This window comes from Dreissena polymorpha, chromosome 3 (genome assembly GCF_020536995.1).
Source record: "Dreissena polymorpha isolate Duluth1 chromosome 3, UMN_Dpol_1.0, whole genome shotgun sequence".
NCBI lineage: Eukaryota > Metazoa > Mollusca > Bivalvia > Myida > Dreissenidae > Dreissena > Dreissena polymorpha.
Genome location: NC_068357.1, coordinates 150304186 through 150320460, shown reverse-complemented (window position 1 = coordinate 150320460; position 16275 = coordinate 150304186). Strand labels below are relative to the sequence as shown.

Sequence of the window (16275 nt, the reverse complement as noted above, 5' to 3'; positions counted from 1 at the left end):
TCGTCCGCATAGTGCACAAGTGTGTTTACTTCCGGAAAATGGTGAACGTCTGTGTTCATGAAATTCTCAAACACATTTATCGTCAATTTTGAGAGAAATAATGAGGTTTTGTAAGTAATATACCGATTACTGACTACAGTAAAGGTGGCATGATTGATCGTTTTAGGTGTCCTAATTTTTGGTCAAATGTCCCGACATTTTTAATGGAATGTCCCGATTCAGACCTGAAAATTTCTGGCATATATATGATTAATATAATAATCGAAATTTGTACCAAATTTCATACAATCTTGAATAGGCAGTCACCTAGATCAACATTTCAGTAGCCTCGGCTTATCAAACGTCAATAAGTACCAGGCACGAATATTCGCTTACCTTATGTGTCAAACTTCGATAAATTCCGTATGTATTCATTATGTGTCCGTTGCATACGTCATATTTACGTTGCAGTAGTTTGACATATAACTTTGAACACGGCCCATCAGATTTTGCACGCGTTACCTTTTGATGTATGTATTTCGTTTTAGTACATAGCTAGTCTTAGGAACACAGTTGAACATAGGAGGAGCATTATTGCTTGCTGTTGCGGGCGGGGCCCATTGCGGGTCTTCGCGTTTACCTTACAAATATTTGAAAACACTGTGTTGTGTTAATGAGCAGAAAAAAAACGTAAAGAAATCTGAATTGGACTTTGTCAACGTTTATTGTCTACGTTTAACGTGTATCAATCACTATGTGACAACGTTCAAGCTACATTGTCTTACTATCATAAAATTTTGTGTATTTTTTAAATAAATTAATAATGAGGAACACACAATAATACTGCAAGGTTCAACATGGTTTTGGAACATTTAATTGCACCATCAGAAAGTTTAAATGACCTTAATATTGCTTAGTCTGACGTGAGGTTATATAACTGCCATTATTGCTTGGAATGAACAATATAAACATTAAGGGAATTCAGGCAAGAATATCATGATAATACATGACAAAATAGATCTACTTAAATATCATGCTGTTGACAAGTTTTAATAGGTCCTTTGGAGTTAAAATATATTTCTTGAAATAAAGAAGGTGGTTTTACGTTGAAATTACAAACTGATACTCTATCAATATGTCTTCCTTTACCTGAAGGAAATAAGTCTATAAATCTTTTTAAAAAAGAAAAGATTTCAGACAATGTTCTTGGCCCATATTCACCTACCTATTTGTGGACTGAAGGTTAAGCACAAAGAATATTCTTGAAACTGTAATGTACTAAAAATACTTGCAATTCAAGACTAGCATGGCAGTTAACACCTATAATTATATCATTCTAGAACAATGGGTTCAAAATGTCAGCACCATTTTAAGCCGGTATATATGCATACTCTTTGGTATATTTTATTAAATCTGAATCATTTCTTTACTTTTAGGTCAAAGAATGGGTTGGAGAATAGGGCTCTGGTCCACTTCAAAACTAATCTTCCTTGTGGAATATGATCATCAAGTGTTAAAATAATCTATCTAATAAACAATTATGCAATAGATACAATAGTTTCGGGATGATACCTCACAAAGTACAGTAGCCTAATATTGGCATGGAATCTAGAATGAATCATCATCGGAAATAGAACTAGGACAGGTAGCAACAGGGGAAGTAATTTTATAGACATCAGGATTTCTCTATGAAAAAAAGTTGTGTCCCTTTCTTGGTATTACTATTTTCATTTTCAAATAGGAAGCAGCAGGGGCATTAATTAAATATTTAGATAAAGCGTTAAAAAATAGTTCTCTCCTCTTTTGAATAAAAATCTATGCCAATTGTTATCATCTCTTTAGATGAACCCCTTATTATGTTTCAAAAGAACAGGGGAGGTGGAACAAAGTTATAATACTCATAAGTAATCACAAAAGATTTGAAGCCTTATATCAAGTATAATTGAAATATACACAGTTGTCTCAGATAAATGTATCAAAGATACATTCAGTTTTAATATTTGAAAATACAATAAAATAGCAGGGCCATTATGGCACTGAAGCACTCAACTGAGTTTGCAGACACAAATTGCTGAAGATTTGACCTTGTGATCAAGTTGGTTTTTTACCATACTGGATCCACATTTAAACATGGCCTTCATAAGATATACATTCTGACCAAGTTCCATTAAGAATTTCTGAAAATATGTAACGCCATGCTTCGCCGCAATTTGGTGTGTTAACGTCGGCCTTTTTACTGTTATGATTTAGATAGAGTAATTTATTTTAATAAAGGATTGAACCGTTATGACGCTTAGTACTTTCTAAGCAACATTTCTCACAATTTATGGTGCCTTGACAAAAATGACGATGAAACAAGATTTGCAGCAACTATTGTCTATCCGTAACAAGAGTCAAACAATCATCGCACATGAACTTGTAGAATAACAGACTGCTAAAGATGAAAATGATTGTGACTCCATCAAGATGATTTTGAACATTTCAGAAATATTGGACTCGTTAAAAGCGATTTATGAGAGGATTTTAAGTCACACAGACGTTGACTGAATTCCCGAAGAGATAACGGGAACATCTACGTACACGAATCAGCTTCAACGAAAGTTACAGAAATTAAAGGAAGAGTTTATTTCCACAGACACAAACAATAAAACCGTTGACCTCCCAGGTCAGCCACCAGCTTCAGTCACCACTGATGAGAGCATGTTTGTGTCACCAGCATCTGCCAAAGCACCATATGAAATTTTGTCGAATACCACCGCAAACACGCCCTAGGGACTACAACCAACTACTGTCGATGTAGTTACTGGACTACCGTAAAACTCCGCAAACACCCAGACTTGGTCTCTGCCAACTTCCCGGACAACGCCAGTATGGCTTCCACAAAGTTTCAAAACAGCACATTCAGGGAAATTGACAGTTTCCGCCGCAGCGCCATCTAGGGTACCTCCGATGTCCTTGATCACACATTTTGAGCTACAATCAACTTTCACTGAGTTGCCTTCTAGGATACACACTTCCACCGCACGGCTACTGGAAAGCCTGTTTATCCCGCTGGTCACTCGTGGTCATTTAACTACAACTGGTATGCTAGAGATCCCTGCAAGCTGTCACTCCAACTGTAAGTTCGGGTTTTCATTCAAATACTAGTAATTTTTACAGACTTCCAAAATTTACTCTCCCGTCATTTGATGGCAACCTATTGAATTGGCAAACATTGTGGGATTCGTTTGAAATGACATTGCATTTCAATCCAAGTTTAACTGATGTTCAGAAGTCCAGTTATTTGAAATCCCAACTTGAACATGATGCTGCTAGGACTATAGAAGGGTTTTTACTTACAAATGCAAACTATCACAAGGCTATTGATCTGTTGTGACAAAGATATGAACAATCTTACAAAATCATTCACGCCACTATGCAGGCCCTTGTGCAATTACAAGCGCCAACAAATTAATTGCATACTCTTAGACAATTCTATGACAAGATGGAAATGTTTATTTGAGGCCTTGAATTGTGGGGCAGGATAAAATAACGTATGGTGGGTTGCTAGTACCCATTATCCTCGATAAACTCCCGGGGGAAGTACACAAACATTTAGCGCGCAAACACGGCGACAGAAACTGGATTCTGAGAGAATTGCGTTGTGCGATATTTTGTGAGATCAAAATTGCTGAAGCTGGACTAAATGCAGATCAGGGATCAGTATTCCGGTCATCTATCACATTCTACACAGCTTCAACATTTAAATCAAGGAATACAATACAGATGAAGCCGCACACCTCACAAAATAAACGCATTGAAGTTCGATGCCAAATTTGCAGCAAGGAGAACAAGCCGTCAGCTTGTTCAAGTTCAAGGACGCAGCCAGCAGGCTAACAGTTGTAAAACAGAAGAAACTGTGCTTTAATTGTCTTGGAAGTCATCAAGTCTCGCTATGCCGTTTAAAACACCGATGTCAGGATTGTGGTAAAAAGCATCATACCTCAATATGCGAGATGAACCCTCGACACAATGTACCGGAATTCAAACAACGGAAACCGGAAACGACCATGTTACACATGTCTACTGCTCATAGTAGACACACTACAATTCTCCTGAAGACAGGGATAGCTACAGTTTCATCACAACTGCTGTAAAGTCGAAAATCAGATACCTTTTTGTCTGGACTGACACTGCATGACACTACTCAACGACCTGTGCATCATGTCATCAGCGTCATTACAAGTTTAAATATGGTTAATACCACCCTTGAAAAGTTTTGGTCGCTAGAGAGTATGGGATAAATGATTCCACAACTGAACCAAATCGCCAGAACACGATGGAACAATATCAGGAGAGCAGCATACAGTTCTGTGATGGTAGATATGTCGCCAAGTTGCCATGGAATGACGACCTTCCGATCTTCCTTCGAACTATGATATCGCCCTAGGAAGCACACAGAGCACAATAAGGAGACTCCGACAGGAACCGGAAATGCTAAAAGAGTACAGCTCCGTCATACAAGATCAAGAAAGAAGAGACTTCATTGAAAAGGTTACAGACGATTCCCAGGCTCCAGTGCTTTATATTCCCCATCACGCAGTGAAAAAAGATTCGATAACCACCCCTTTCAGAATCATTTATGCTTGCAGCTGCAGTAATGACCCAAGGCTTAATTATTGCGTTCAGTTAACTGCCCCAATTCTTAATGAACTAACTGCCAACCTAACGTGCTTTTGAATGCATCAGTTTGCTGTTACGTCAGACATTGAAAAAGCTTATCTACACATTGGCTTACATGGCTTGAAGACCCCAATAACCCATTAAGCCGTTTGATGACTTACAGATTCTGTGTAGTTTTATTTAGCGCCACGTGTTCACCATATATTCTGAATGCAACGCTTATGAAACACCTGAGTACCAACACCAAAAGCGGAGCGTCTGCTATCATACTTCAGGACTTATATGTCAACAATATTATATCAAGTTTTGAGAATAAGGAAGACATGATGCAGTTCTTTCACGCTTCAAGAAAGTTGATTGGAAATGCTGGGATGACTCTCAGATCTTGGACATCAAACAGCAATAATCTGAAACAAGTTGCCAAGCATCCTCGCTTGAAGTGGAAACTCAGGGTCGTGGAACAGCTGCTTCCGGGTAACGATGGATGTGTACGCAGTGCAGTTGTTCGTTCCAGCCCAGGGCCCTCAATCTATCAAATCTGCCGCCGAATTCGGCTGCAGTCCCCCTCCTGAAAAGTTTTTTTTTCCCCCAAAAGCTGATTTTTTCCCCCCTCAGAAAATGTAAAAAAACAATCAAAAAAATCGCTGATTTATAGTTCCAAATTGACTCCAATATCACGGTCCGTTATATCGCTTTGTCCAATATAGGCTAACAAAAAAGAAACTTTGTTTCCGGTTACCCAAACGACCCTGTTTTTTAACCGCGGACTCAAACGTTTTTTCTGTTATGAAACCCGCACCCGAATTTAATGTCCGAAATTTACGCAACTGCGGAAAGCGTCTGAATCGTTCAGAACTGTTATTTTTGTTAATGTTTTGTTTAATTAACATTAACCGTAAAACGCTGTGTATAACGCGCATTTATGTATAACGCGCATCTACTTTCTAATTAATAAACGCTTTATTCAAAATGAAGTCTTTAGTTTTCAAAGAATATTTATTTGTACAATAATTTACAGATAAAGACAATCTGGATCAAACATCTTCTTGTTAAGAACTACATCTGAAAGTTAGTACTATGTTGTCATGCATTTCACACTGCTGATACCTGAAAATAATGACATTCTTGTTGAGTTAAATATTCAATTAAGTGTTATGGTAAGAAAAAAAAGCCTACCTACTGACCAACATTTAAATTAGATTACTGTTAATAGATTGAGTTAAAGTCCACTCTTTTGTCCTATAGATAGTCCCATATATAGAAATATATGTTTATAACAGTTAAACACAGTTGTAAAACTTGTTGTTTTTTATATAAAAATTCCCCCATTTAGAAAAAATTCCACCTTCTAAGGGCTGCAGACCCCTTCCCACAAAGTAGTGTGAGGGCGCTGCAGCCAAGGAGTGTCGACACACCCAATTACAAGACTTCATCCAATTGAGTGCCCATAGACACGTTTTGACTTTGTGATGTAATTGACCAGTCGCCAAATTAGGCCACAATTAAAATATTGTTGGTTTGCCCTTTACCGACCCTAAATTTTACAGGTGGGTAGGTAGGTAGGAAAATTATTTTATTTTATTTGAGAAATTATATTTTTAATACACTAATAGTCTATGAATATTTAAAACACTTTTATTAAAGCACTGTTGCAGTGTACGAAGCCCTATGTAGCTTAACATTATCTTGTTTGCTGTTTCTTGCATATATTAATATCAAATGCATGCTTGTGTGTTATTACATCAAATATTTGTTCATTATATGATTTTAATTGCTCAAATGCATTTGTAATTATTTAACAGCCAGACAGCTTTTATTTTTAACTTAAACCTTTCCCTTAAATTGGGCTTAATTAGCATGCAACAAGCATTTAAGGAGTGTAGAAAGACAGCCCAAAGCCTTTAATGGAAAAATTCAGACGTGGCGAAAGACCATCACATTTTACAGGCCAGACTTGCCTACCAGGAGAAACAATTCACAGGCCTGTTGAAGTTTTTACAGGCCTCAATTTTAAGTGTTTGACCGGTTAGTGCATAGTCTCAGCATGGAAAAGTAAATTCATAAAAGTGCAAACTGAACATTATTATAAAGCATTATTTCTTCTTGAATGCTCTGAGCTTTTATGAGTACATACGTACAGCTCAAAGGGTCAATAGCTGGGAGTTGTATTATTGCAACTAACATAAGCATGAAAACTTGATTTGGGGAAATAAATTCTGGATCTGGAGAGGTACGTTAAAAGACCTTTCGGTGTAGGCGCAACGGGGGAGAGGGTGGTTAGTCCCACTGTAGGACAGTGGATATACTAACGCTTTAAACATATATACTTGAGTGTTGTCGATGTATTTAGCTAAGAGACATTAATAAATTAAATAAGTTTACCTTTACATATCCATTTCACAAACATGCCATTACAGTAAACTGTTCAGTGTGGCAAACATAATAAAGCAGAATATGCACATGAATCTGATTAAACACAGATCCACTTGCATATAAATCAAATCATGTTTGTCTTTTATTTTGCATTTTCGACAAAAAAAAATCCTGTAAATGTTAGATGTATTTTTCTTTGCGAGTAGACTGCATTCCAATTTTCAAACACTTCATCACTTGTTCTGTGACATTCAGTTCATACATTTGCAAAAAAAAGAGAGTTTTATTTGTATCTAAAACCTATGCTCAATCGTAGAATGACACGCTCTTTTCATTAATCGATACTAATTATATGATGTCCGTCGTAAATTCGATAGTTATTTGTTCTCGCTGAGCATCGTTATTTCTTTTAAGTGTCGGCCATCTTGGATCACGTTAACAACATGTGTACAACGAACGTAAACTCGTATATGTCCGACTACTTTCGCGAACCAATGGTTAAGTATGATGTCGTTCGGCCATTTTCACGGAACACCGCCGATCGCGATGCTGGTTATAGACGCTTGCATTACTGTCTATTCTGGGGCGTATGAAATTCCAACCATCGGAGCGACCTAGGTCGGTCAAGGGCGATAATAATAGACAGGGATATAAATACGCGCATGAATAAATATTGCTTTCGGCTCTTTTATCATCGTCGAAAAAAACGAAAATAAAAAAAATAAGTTTCCAGAAATCGCAATAAAAATTTTTGGGTCGGGGGGTAAAAAGTGGGTCGGTCGGTAAAGGGCAAACAAACTCAATTTTAATTTAGGCCTTATCGATCGCTCCGCCCGCATAGTCACGTGGTCTAGTGATTAGAAAACTCCGACAAGCAGATCGCAATGATAGCGGATTAGGTGAGTGAAATACTATTTTTATAACGATGTATCATGCTTTTTTCTACAATATAAATTGTTAAAGCCGCACGGAATGCCCCATCTCCAGGCCTTTGTTTACTGTTGGGAACAATTCTGGCAGTTAACCCGCCCTGTGACGTGCATTTCCCGCAAAGTCACAGTCTGATGAAGATTCACTAATGGTGGATGGAAACTGTCACGGTATGTGAAAAATTTCTTGGAATGTACATAGAATCTGTTAAATAATTTCCAAAAACATTCCTGATGAATTTCTTTCGAGACCTTAGAACAGATTATGGACAAGATTTCTTCAAACAACTTGGGACTTTGCAAAACACGGTGAAAAAAATTGCTTGATTACGCAACCATATCGTGTTTACATTGAGGTGTCGCGACGAATGTAATACCTCCCTAGTTTGAAAGTGAAATGTCCAGTGATTATACCTTACAAGCGAGAAACATTGTGAAACGTGCTCAAACGGATTTAGTACGTGAAAGGATAAGGATTTCAAATAATAAATTATTGGATCTAAATAAAACAAAAGTAGAATTGGAAAAAGAGTTACTTTCCCAGTTGCCTAGCGACCGCTCGGAAATAGTACGTGCACACCTTGCGAAAGTTCATGAGAGTACACATAAACAAACAAAATGGCGTCACCAGGAAAAGTTAAAAAGCTGGATTAAAAAAAAGAAAAACGTCTCTGATCAAAATGAGAACGGGAAACATCAAGAAAAGTGGGTAAGAAATCTTTCTAGTCGTAAATTAACTGATGCAGAACGTAATGTACTTTCTAAAGGCTTAAATTATGCTTTAACACCGGATTCCATCCCGATAACTAGGGCTGCAACGGGTACCCGAAATATCCAAGATATCGGATCCTACTTCTGATTCGCGGGTACGGATCCACCCCTGGAAATTTCGGTTCCAAATATTTATTTGTATTGTTGTATGTAACCTAGCGCTGTTTTCACAAGTATTATTTTTTATACAGCAGGATCCATTTAAAAGATAAAAGAAATGTATAAATAGAGAATACATGGTTGGTGCCGAGATGGAGAAAGTTTATCCGGTGAGGCTTAGAAAAAGAAAATAGGGCGAGCTTTAGCGAGCCCTAATTTTCTTTTTCGGGCTGAACCGGATAAATTTTATCCATCTCGGCACCAACTATGTATTCGATTTATCCTGCTTCATGCCGTTGACACATTTTATCAAATACAAATGATTAATTGACATAACAATATAATTATTCTTGTCAGGCCTCCTACAATTCTGACGACCGAATAACTACCAATTGTGTCACGTAAAAAATAGTTCCACATTAAACTGTTCCTTTTAATACTTTCCTATTAAAAATATGAGAAGAAATAAAAAAACTAATCGAGAATGTGATATTTTTCTTGGTAAAAAATGAAAACAAAATGCAGCAGCAAAACAAAAACTAAATTTTATTTACCTTAATGACAACTTTAATCGATTGCTTATAACAATAAATTTACAACGATATACACATCCATTTTCTGTTCTTCCATCCCTTTCAAAGTTTTTCGAACTCCATTTTTGTTTTTCCATTTCCATTATCAAAATGTATTTTAAACCACACTATTTTTTATAGCGTTTGTAGCGAAATCTAACCTTTCTGACCCAAAACCCGATTTACGAAATCATAATCCTGTCGTAGCGAATAATATTATTCCTATCGCAGTTAACACTTATGAAACACAAACACACTATCCAAAATACGTTTATGATTCGTTCCATGCTTTAAAATAAAAAAAAAAAATACTGTTAAAACCACCACGTCAAAATGATGTCCCTAACATCCTGTGAGAAACTAGATGGTATGTTTTGTCTGAGAAATGACGTCACACTAGATACGTCATAAATTGCGTAATCAAGTAAATGAAAGTGATAAATACAGAAAGCTGGTTCGGTAATATAATTTAAAGAACAAAAAAAAGATGATATATAATATAACTATAAAATTCATGATGCGTCCATATAAATTTCAAAGGTCAAATATTAGAACATGTTAATCGGCGCGTAGGAATACATACTTACGGTTAGATCACGGTCACGTGATGCACTGCCGGATATCAACTAGTTTATCCGACCCTGCTTTATTTTGTCAATGTTTGCAACAGAGGCAGGATAATAGTCGATATTTATTGACGTGTGACAGTCAAATAGCAGATCATTCGAGATCCTGCGGCTTTTATTGTATAAGAGTGTCATTGGCGACAAAGCAAAACTAATTCGAAATCATGGAGGATTTACACATTACAAATGCAATTCATAATGGCAATAAGTAAGTTTTCAATCCTTATTGTCTTTCTGAGTTGTATTAAAAACAACGGTAGTGGATCCAGTGTGTCTGGAATGTTATTCAGGTAAATTTTGCATAATTTCGCGACCTGTCCAATTGAGTTCCTGCATCATGTAAATTGTAATGTCTTGAAAGCATCATCTACTAAGTTTAAATGCTATCTTGTGATGCAAGGAACCTCAGTGCCCAGTGAGAGAATCTTCTGCACAGCAGGAGATCTCGTCAGTGCTCATAGGGCATTCCTGGACCCGCACAATGTTGAAATGCTAATTTTTGTGAAAACAAACATCAAACTGTATGAACAGTGAAAAGCACATGTTAACAAACAAACTATTCAGTGAATAATTGTTAAGGTTTCGTTTTATTTTGACATTTCTACAATGTTAAACGAGAACTTTGTTATGTTTTTTTTGTTAATAAATGTTTAATGTTTTTTAGTCAAATTATACTTCTAAAACCATTGATGTCTTTAATTTAAACAGAAACTTCTAATTTTCTCTTATATGAGGGATCCGGATCCGAAAAACTGTAAGAAACCATATTTGGAATCGGATTCGGATCCGAACAAATTTTTTGGATTCGTTGCAGCCCTACTGATGACTGACATCGTAGTTGCAACAGAACAGGCCTCTTGAAACTTAAGTAAGGATGAAGCAGACACGTTACGATTGGAAGTCACCGGTATAATAAGAGTGCTAAGTTGCCCCCAGCGAATCTTAAGAAAGATGAAAAGCAAGCCCTTAAAGACTTAAGTAAGGATAAAGACATTTTGATCCTACCTGCAGACAAGGGCTGGGCCACAGTCGTTCTTGATAAAAATGACTATGAAAAGAAAGTGTTGGAAATGATCAGTGATGACCGGACTTATGAAAAGTTACCAAAGGACCCGACAGCTAAGTACAAACGCAAATTAGTTTCAATATTACAAAGATTGAAAAGTGAAAACAAGTTGAATCAAGATCAATACGATGAGTTATACCCCACTGCTGAAAATGTCCCTAAAATGTACTGTACACCCAAATACACAAAAAGGATACCCCCCTACGCCCGATCTTTGACTACACAGGATCTATTGATAACAGCACTTCCAGAGCATTAGCAGACATTCTGGTACCTCTCGTAGGTAAGACCGATCAGCATGTCAAAAATTCTAAACATTTTAGTGAATGCATGTCGGGGATCATGATAGAAGATGATGAAATTTTCAATTCACATGATGTTGTGTCATTGTTTACAAACACACCTATTGACAAAACTATTGAAATCATTGAACAACGGCTCCTTTCTGACACTACATTGAAAAAGAGAACAAATATAGAAGTGAATGATATTATGGACCTTTTGGAATTTATCTTGACCACCACATATTTCCAGTTTTGAGGGGAAATTTTTCAACAAAAGTTTGGTACGGCAATGGGTTCACCAGTGAGTCCTATAGTAGCGAATCTGTTTATGGAGTGGCTAGAACAGCAGGCCTTTTTTATTGCAACATCTCCCATAACATGCGCCCCTAAACTTTGGAAGAGATATGTGGATGACATTCTAGAGATTGTGAAGAAAGGGTATGTAAATCAGTTGACTGAGCACTTGAATACAGTGGATACTACAGGCAGTATCAAATTCACAAACGAGGAGGAAGCTGAGGGCAAGATACCATTTCTGGACTCTTTGATAGTGAGAAAGGAGGACGGATCAGTGAAGTTATTGGTTTACAGGAAACCTACCCATACAGATCAATATCTGCAATTCGACTCCCACCATCCGTTATCTCACAAATTGAGTGTGGTAAGAACTCTAGTCGACAGATGTTTTACTATAGTGACGGATAAAGAGGATCAGAAAAGGGAACTTGACCACATCAGGGGAGCACTGAAAGTGTGTGGATATCCACAATGGGCAATAAACAAAGTGGTTAAAGACGCTGAAACGAAGTTATCAGAAAAGCAAGAGGGGAAGGGTAAAAGGAGGAAAGAAAGGGATAAAACCAAGAATAAGTCGAAGGGTATGGTAGTCATTCCCTATGTGAAAAATGTATCTGAGGCGCTGGCGCGAGTCTACAGAAAGCACAACATAAGTGTAGCAATGCGACCACACAGTACTCTCAGACGCTTTCTCGTACATCCTAAGGACAAGACGCTGACGGAAGAGGTGTGTGGCTGTGTATTCAAGATCCTGTGCAGGAATTGTGAAACTGTGTACATAGGAGAAACAGGTCGCAAACTTGGTACTCGGATGAATGAGCATAAAAAAGATGCTAAAAACAGCCCACAAGTTTTCACGCGGTCAGGAAGGAGAGAATCAGAAACAACAGAACACTCTAGTGCAGTTACAAACCATATAGCTAGGCACAACCATGTCATTGACTTGGAGAGGGTGAAAGTGATTGCTAGGGAAAACAACACCGCACTCAGAAAACTTAGGGAATCGGTTAGCTAAGCTAAGATAGCTAAGGAGAGACGGGTAATGAACAGGGACGAGAGGGGCTACCAACTGAGCCCCATCTACAGGCCTTTGTTTACTGCTGGGAAAAATTCCGGCAGTAAACCCGCCCTGTGACGTGCATTTCCCGCAAAGTCACGGTCTGATGAAGATTCACCAATGGTGGATCGAAACTGTCACGGTATGTGAAAAATTTCTTGGAATGTACAAAGAATCTGTTAAATAATTCCAAAATATTTCAAAGTTCATTTTATTTACATTGGTTTCCTTTTTTTTTTTTAATGGCATCCGTGTGCAGTTTTCAATAATGGAACAGCACTGTGTAGGTTTTAAAAAATCTGCTTCATCTTGTTAGCGTAATTTCATAGTTTTCTCAACTTCAAGGGGAGATGATTCTGAACTTATTCTTACGTTGCTCATTTACGATAGGGGTTGATGACTCATTGATATGAAAACACTGTAAAAGTGTGTTTACGAACCCCCCACCCCACCCTCTCACACATATATTTCATGGGAATGATGAAAACAAAAAATGGTTACAATAAAACAGCATATTTATTTAAAGTGATATTATGGGCATCCAACAGTTTATAGGTGTCTATCGCAACCGTTGTTTATTTTTGGTGTTTTCACTTCATATACACTTATATTTGTTAATGCAGCATCAACATTCTAAAACAATATTCCGGAAAGAGAAAAATAATGCATTTGAATATCAACTGTACTTTCGTTTGACAACTGATCATGCATGGTATGATTTGAACCTAAATTTAGTTTTAGTGCAGATTCGTTCATACGATACAAAGACACAATTTTGTTTTACGGATCATTTCGGCTTACAGGACTGGGTGGGTCAAGTAAGAATAACGAATTTAAAATATATTTTTATAAACAACTGGTAGCCAGATGAGTTGCAGATAATTGATCAGTAACCACATTTTAACTAACTCTATTGATCTGTTAATTCTTTTCAGCTCATTTCAACAGTGCAAAATGCCCATAACATCACTTTAAACTAAAATATCTACATCAAAACAAAAAGTTAACATAGAACACACATAAAATAATTTGATTCTACTGGGGCCCGAACCTTGGGCCTCTCACATGTGAAGCGAGCGTGTAACCACTACACTAGGGAACCGCTTGAAAAATCACCTTCTAACTAAGATATTAATAAGGTATTAATAGTCGGTTTAAATGTAAACCCGGAAGTTTAAACGCTGGATAGTGAGCGAGGTTAAAGGTCCATACCAAGGGGCCATACAACTGGCAAGATACGGGTCAGGCCTGCGGCCTTCTATATGTGGTTCTTAAAAAAACAACCTGTAGGAGGATTTGATAGTAATGAGACTGGGGTGCTGTGATGGTGCTCCTCATTGATAAGCGGCTGCTTCCTTTATCAAGACTCATTATTACAATTAATAATACCTGTCGCGCTTCGCGCTCTATAGCGCCTTTTTTAGTAACTAGGTGGTTGCTAGGATAGTGGAACAAAGAAGTTTTGTTTTTATACAAAACCAGAAAGTTTCACCGGTTCGCGTATTTGCCCAGGCCCTGTGATCTTTTATTATTGCCCAGTCCCTGTGATCAGTTATTAATCAAAAGAATTAGCTTTGCATAATTGACAATAAATGTTGTAGTAAATGTAATAGGCACAAATGCAGTACTTACTTACACTAATTTACACAAAAAATCACCACTATGCAAGATATTCTGACAACAAAGATATATTCATTGATCCGTAAAATAACTTCTCACATAAGCAAAATAAAAACGTATTACATACCAGTCGGCGCACTTCAGTGCGACGCCAACAATGTTCAATGAAGGCGCACAAATCTGGACCAAACTTGATTACCGGTAAGTTATGAAATTTGGAATAAAACAGAAAATTATAGTGCGTGAAAAAAAGGGGTACAAAGCCGACACACCATGCATGAAAAGGACATTGGAAAATAACGACTCGTGGTTTATTGGATCTGAAGTGTATAAAGTTAAATGATGAAATCATGTGTACTTTTTAGCGTTTACATAATTAAGTTTTGTTCAACTCAAAGTAACAGTGACCTGACCTTTGACCTCTGATTAAAACATAATCACCTATTTAATAGAATTTTACTAGAATTCCCATTACAATTAAACTTGAGTGTGCATTTTTAAATCCATAAGTGTGTTCTTGACCTTTATGTTGATGCATTGAATCTTTCTAGCAGAAAGTCCTTTTATTGAAAAAATATATTTTCAAAATTCTTACTTAATTTTTTTAGATGAAAATGGATTTAAATTTTGGTCTATTTCATTAAACAGTCAAAAGTTTACATCATTTAAAAAAAAATCCCAAACTAAATCTAGAACTTGCATTAATCATTGGCATTCAACTGAGACAAAAGCAAACACTTTCAAGGTTTTAAATCCCTTTCTGCTTCAACCACAAAACTACATTGACGTCAATGCAAATTTCTCCATAGAAAGCGTCCTCATTGATTGGCTAATATTCAATCATTTTCATGATCAGTCTGTGCACAAGATTGGTAAGACCTAAAAATAGGTTGGAAAATAGGTTATCTTCACTGTTCATGGTACACTCAATGACTTAAAACAACCTGACCAACAGTGAGTACAAAATTAATATGAGAAGTAAGACCCCCTGCCTTAAAATTGCTTTGCAGGAGGTTAAATCATTTGTTGTCTTCATTTATGATCAATATAATAGCATTATTAAGTGAATGAAATGACCTATACAACATCAATAACTGTCTTTATTGAATTGTTTTATTTAAAAAAATATCTAAATTTGGTGTATTTCGTCACAAACATGAAACTGTTAATCCTGCAAACATGTGTTTTTATCCTTATAGTTTCTTGAACAGGAACAAAAATAGGAAACAAAAACAAAGATTTTTGTTCCAGTTAACAGTTTATGCAAACAGAAGTGTCTGTTTGAATGAGTTGTGTGATCTGTGTTATGTTTATTAATAATGACGTGGTTAAATCGCAAGTTTATTGACCATTTTGTACAATCTTTAGTACAAATATAACACAATCAGTGGTATAAACTTGTATTCATGTATAAAAAGTACATTCAGGTATATTGTTTTATCACAGTAATCGGACATTGCTTCCTACGTTATTTTCACAAACGGACAATGGTTCCAAGGTTATTTTGATTGCCCGGACATTGGTTCGTACATCAAAAGGCGAAACTTAACAATATGGAATCTGATCAAAGGTTAACACCTCATAACTAGCCCACAATTCAATGCAGCTATAGAGTTAACAGTTGCTCATTAATAATAAGCCGTCAAATGTAATTTCAATCATGGACCAATAAACTACCTGACAATTAGTCGATCATTAAGAAAATAGTGAAAACAAAATGTATATTATTATAGTAATGGCACGCTCGTTCCAATTCACCTCTAATTATGCAGGAACAAATGTCCCAGTTGTCAATATCATGTAAGAACCAATGTCCAGGCTGTCATAAAATGTAGCAATCAATGTCAGCATTGTCAAAATAACGTAGGAGTCAAAGTGCGCTTGAGTCAAAAATAGCATAGGAACATATGTCCACAGGAAAAAATGTCCAAAATTATTTT

The 16275-nt window shown here is 36.6% G+C and overlaps 1 protein-coding gene across 3 annotated transcripts in view; it reads right to left on the bottom strand.

Moving 5' to 3' along the window:
- Window positions 1-16275, bottom strand: part of LOC127871974 (uncharacterized) — a 341340-nt gene that overhangs the window by 259306 nt on the left and 65759 nt on the right. The gene's annotated exons all lie outside the window — the stretch shown is intronic.